Here is a 5,988-nt window from a genome sequence, read left to right as displayed (position 1 = left end):
ATTTTTAACAAACAATGATGTTAAAAAGGGTAATTTTTTAAATTATTATTCAAGGATAAAGATAAATTGATAATGTTTTAAAAGCAACAGAATCTTTAACTGGTGTAATAAAATTATCTTCTTTACGGCAACATTTGTTTTTAAACTTATCTAACTTGTTTTAAAAGTTTTTATTTTTATTTTTAACTTTATTTAATTAATTTTTCAGTGTGGTTTACGTTTTGAACAAGAATTATTGTTAATAAAAATGTTTTTTTTTTAAAAGCAAATAATTTATTTATTTTATCTTATATCTTACAATAAAATATTACGTTGATTTATGTTATTTTATACAACAAATAAAAAGAACAAGAAAGAGTTTAAATATATAAAATATATTTATTTAAACAATTATTGGTTATTTATAAAATATATTTATATTAATATTAATAAATAATTTATTCGCTTTTTAGTGTTATTATTCACCCTTGTGTTTGGCAAACTTTCATTCCTTAATATCATTAGGTTAGCATAATAATAAACTATTTGTAACTGGATGAGGAATAAAATGTTTGAAATTTAAAAAACCACACTGTTTTCAGATATATTTAAAATATGTTGTATTGAATGCTTGTTCATTTGTTACAGTTACAAATACTTCCATTTTAGTTAATGAGATCAATAATGTCTGTAATAATTTCGATACGTGGTTTTTCACTTGAACATCAAATTCATTTCCACATCATCAACAGTTTTACATCTTTGTTAAATTATCGGTCCAAACGCGCTATATTTTACATATTTATACAGCAATGTAAGTGAACGGAAAGCATAAATTTTAGCTAGCATTGTTACTATTTCCTGGATTTAAGGAAAAACCCGCGTTGGCATCGAGTAAAATGTTTTACCCTAGTTTAGAAGCAAATATATATATACTCAGTGTTGGATTTACCGTGTTTCTTAACGCACATGTAACATGAGTCGAATGAAAGATGTTTTAATAGATCTATGTCGCTATATATATATATATAGATGAAAAGCCTACCGCATAACTTGTATAGACTTTGATTGGCACTAACGTATAGCTTATGAAAACTATGTTGCGGACAACATACTTCCTTGTACGCCTATTAAATTACATTTACACATGTTTTTTAAAATGAAAAGTACATAAAATTTTATTTCATAAAACCGTCCTTTATGTTTTCATACATATTTTTTTTTTGTTATTGAATTATTATTCATAGTTAAATTTTTTTTTACAGTGACAGGTTAATAATTATTAATAAATCAATCTATTTAAATTTAAAAAAAAAAAGTTAAAAAATAAGGAGATGAAGTCTGATTCGAACCGATGTGCCTTCCCCTAAGATAATAATATTTCATTAATTGAAATGTATTTTACTATAACTCTGGAACCAATAGAAATAAGTACCACTTATGAATATATCTTTGAAAAGCTCTCAATGAGGGCTTATTTCTAACATTAAGAAAAGTTCAAATTCCAATTATCTTTTAGATTTTGTACTTTTTGGCACTCTTAGTCCAGTTGATAGCAATCAAAAGGGGAGGTGCACAAACACTTGTTACAACAGTCCTAAATCCAAATTTTAACGTACTACGGCTAATCGTTTTTCAGTTATGCGGGATATATTCTTACATATATGCGCACATACGGACATAAGTACAAACATCACGCCGAAAATAGTCAAAATGGATTCAGGAATGGTCAAAATGGAATTTACATGAAATCTGAAAACCAAATTTTTCGCGATCACAGTACTTCCTTTACTTCGTACAATGAAGTAAAAATATTTTAAAATCGTTTTATTGAAAACTAAAGTCAGTATACTCGATAGCTGTAACACTAGTTATTTTCAAAAAAAAGAAACAATAATTCTGTATCACCATATGATTACAGTATGCGTTTCCATATTCCTGATAAAAAGATTATAAAACTAAATTACACAATTTTCTTAGAGAAAAACATTTACACAAATGTTCAAAGAATTGCATAGGACGGTAAAACAATGAAGAGATAGTAAAGAATATTTAGAAAAATAGTATCCTATAAATAAAATTCTACCCCAAAACAAAGTTTTATACCATAAATCATTTGGAAAATGTCGAATCTATCGAAGTAACATCTGCATCTCACTCATTGAATATGCACAAAACAAATGTACCTTTCCGGCAACCATCTGACGTTCATCGGCACGTAAGCACTAGCTAGTTACATAAGAATAACTTGTTTAGAATTAATTATAAAGGTGAGTAAATGATCAATATAAAATTTTGTAGTTAGGAATATATTTTGCACTGGAAGAATGAAGTTTTCCCAACATACGATTACCACCTGAACATGCTATACACCAGCTCTTTCCAACCTGGGGCTCGCGGCCGCCATTCCGAACTTTCGTCTTTGGCGTCCGCGCCCATTTGCTAATTTGCCAATTTTTTATACTAATTCATATTTCAAAATAACATTAATTTTACTTCTTAAAAACGATATAAAAATACATTTTAGCCGTTACATTTTTCTAAACTTCAACAGAAGTAATTCTGCCGCCCCTTGTAACACGTGTTCATTTCTTGTCATTGCTGTTGACAAACCAATTTCCTTACAACCCATGTTTGTAATGGTAAGAATAGATATAACAACTTCCTAACAGGGAGGGTCTAGCTCCACAGAAAAAACTATCTGATTGTCATTCATTTTATGGTCTGCTCTACACTCAAGCTCCTAGCATTTTTTGTAATAAATATCAAACTGACATCTTTAAAACAATGTTTTTTTCTAGCAATTGTGGTATTATTCACAGAATTTTCAGACATTATTTAAACTACTGTGAGCCATTTCTGGTCAGTTAGTTGTTATTAAATTTAAATCTGAAACTTTTAAAAGACAATGATATTTCTTCAGTAAAACTGAGTCCCTTTTGTTATTTGCATCTCCTTATCGATTTTTTAAATAAAGTTTTAACGTAACGGTCTTAAAAAAAGGACATTTCTCGTGCAGAGTTTTTTAATTAATTTGCATGTGGATGTGGCGAATGAATTTTCTGTTATTTAGAAAATCCAATGAGATTCTATCTTTCAACATAATTAAGTCTTCACCCTATAAGGAAATGAATTTACACGTTTTAACAATTCTGATTCTTTGAGTGTCATTCCATTCTTGTTTTTTAAATTCACTGTAACTTGGGAATTGTTAAGTAGGCATACGTTCTGCTGGTACAGTTTCTTACCTTATTGTAATATGTTATAGATTCAACATGTTATCACTGTTTTTAAAGTGAAGTTATTTAAATTATTAGAAATTATTTTAACACACTATCTAATATAGTCTTAACATGCTTAAAAGTCAAAGAACTTACAGCTTTAACAGTAAATGGGAGACACAATATTGTTTTATTGAATATAGGGGAAAACCTGTGTATTTACTGTGTAATGCTAGCGTGTCTGTTTCTAAAAGAAGTAATGTAAAGCGATTTTTTTTTTGGCTAATCAAAAAATTTTAATAACGAATTTCCTGTGAATTCTGAATATAAAATGAAAAACCTTAAATCCAAATTACAAATGTAACAATCTCTGTTTTCGAAAACTGTTCAGGACCCCAGAACTTGACAGAGGTTTCTTTCAAAATCTGTTATACAAACGATGGGGAAGTAATAAAAGAAGCAATGATTAGTGCTCGAAGGTCATAAAGAGAAATCTGCACTTATGTCTTCTTTAAAGGACTACAATTGTCTCGCAAAACTGTTGCTGGACGGGTTGAACAAATTTCTAATCACTTGGAATCTCAATTACATCAGGATTTGCAATTACGTAAATATTTTTCACTCCAATTTGATGAAAGTACTGACATGTTTGATATTCCGGAGTTGTGTGTTTTAGAATTGTTTTCTACGATTTCACAGTAAAGAAAGAATTTGTCAAACTGTTGCCATTTCATGGACAAACTAGGGGAGTAGACATATTTAATGCCTTCCTTAAATTTGTCAAAAACAGTAACTTTCCACTTTCAAAGCTTGATGATATAACACATCAGATACTATAACAGTAACCTTCTATGACTGGTAGAAATAACGGATTTGTATCTCTTCGTGCTACGGATCAATCATTTCCAAACTATATTTCTTATTACTGGATTTTCCAAAGGAAGTTTTCTTCTACAAGTCATCGGTTGTTTCGAAGTATTTTGAATATATCAGATACTCAGTATGGTGATGTAACTCATCATGCAGATGTAACATAGCATAGTACAGGTAAAACTCTACAAAGATTCTGCTGTCTGGTGGATGAAATAAGAGATCATTTGAAATAATCTCCCGGACCATATTATCACGAATTTGATACTATATCATGGCTACTAGATTTATGTTCCCTGGCAGATATCACCTCAAAATTAAAAGAGTTTAATCTCGAATTGCATGAGAAATATCGTAATATTTTATATATAATAAGTGTTATAAAGGCGTTTGTAAAGAAAGTGAAGTTATGGATTACATATATAAACAGAAATTCCCTTACCGTTATAAATTTCAAAATAATTTTAGAAACGGTAAATGACGGCGAGTCTGATCTTTCCTCTTATGTCAAGCATCTTGAAACTCTTGTGTTTGAATTTGACAATAGATCTATCCAGTTTACAGTATTTGAATAGGTAATCATATTTGTCAGTAATCCACTCGCTTCCGTTGACGTAAGTGAATTTGGAAATAGGGTTTATGAAATATTTGGGAAATATAAAATTGAAAAATTAGTAATAGAAATTTTAAATTTTCAATAATACCTTTCTTTGAGATCCTCATATGCAACATCTAGTAATATATGGATTCTGGGGGACAGAGAAAACTACCCCATTCTCCTTAGTATTGCACTGAAAATTTATTCATACTTTGCTTCAACGTATTTTTGTGAAGTTGCATTTACATCAATAAACATCATCAAAAACAAGTACCGTTCCTGCCTGACAGACGTCAGGCAAGATTGGTATTTAACGCGACCTTGACGACGCGTTAAGAGCAGATTGGTCCAGCTACACACCAGATTTTTTCAACTTGCAGCAAGCATGCAGTGTGAAATTTCACATTAATTATGCGTTGAGTAAATATAATAAACTTTGCTTTAAATGTTTTCGTTATTATTACAATTTATAATTATTATTGATTTTTTTAATAGCAACAGTACTGTGGAGATAGTTGAAACGAATCCTTGTGCCTGCGTAATCTTTGTGATCGTTCAGATGCGACCCTAGTTGTAAAAATGTTGGACAGCGCTGCTATACACGATCTATTTGCTTCCTCAAAAGAGTCTATGATTAACTGAGATTGTTTTACGTTCATGAACACACTTATTAAAATGTTCTAACACCAATAATGAGAAAGATTATTGCGTAGCAATTTACACAAAAGTTTTGTTTTCTTATGGATTTTTCGATCATTCTGAAGTTTTTAGAAAAAATAGTTAAATATAAAGCAGTTATGTTCAGCAAGTAAAATATACTGTACAATTGATCTCGAATACTATTTACTTGTGGACACTTAGTTTTGGTCAAAGTCCCTAATTATTTTCATCATTGACGCGGCTACGAGCAAAAATTGTATAAATTTAATTTATTATAAATTAAAAACAAAAAATAAAAGATTTATTTAATTAATTACATATTCTACTTTTGGAAAAATATAGTACTGAGATTCACATCGTATTCAAATTTTAACTATTCCGCCAAAAAAGTCAACAAGTAATATGCTTATATAAAAATAAACAGGAAGGAAGTCATTCGAATTATTCTACACCAAGTGTATTAAAAAATACATGTGTTTAAAAAAAGAAAAATTAAAATATTATTGACACAGAAAACCTACAACTACTCAACTTACATCGGCAATAAATAAGGGTTTATTACTTTACTGTTATAAATAACATTAAATACAAGTAAATCATTGCAGGTGACGCTTGAAGTAATATATTTTGCTTATGTTATCAAAGGTATAAAATAGAACA

This window comes from Lycorma delicatula, chromosome 1, assembly GCF_047948215.1.
Source record: "Lycorma delicatula isolate Av1 chromosome 1, ASM4794821v1, whole genome shotgun sequence".
Taxonomy (NCBI): Eukaryota; Metazoa; Arthropoda; class Insecta; order Hemiptera; family Fulgoridae; genus Lycorma; species Lycorma delicatula.
Note: the sequence above shows the minus strand (reverse complement) of the source record.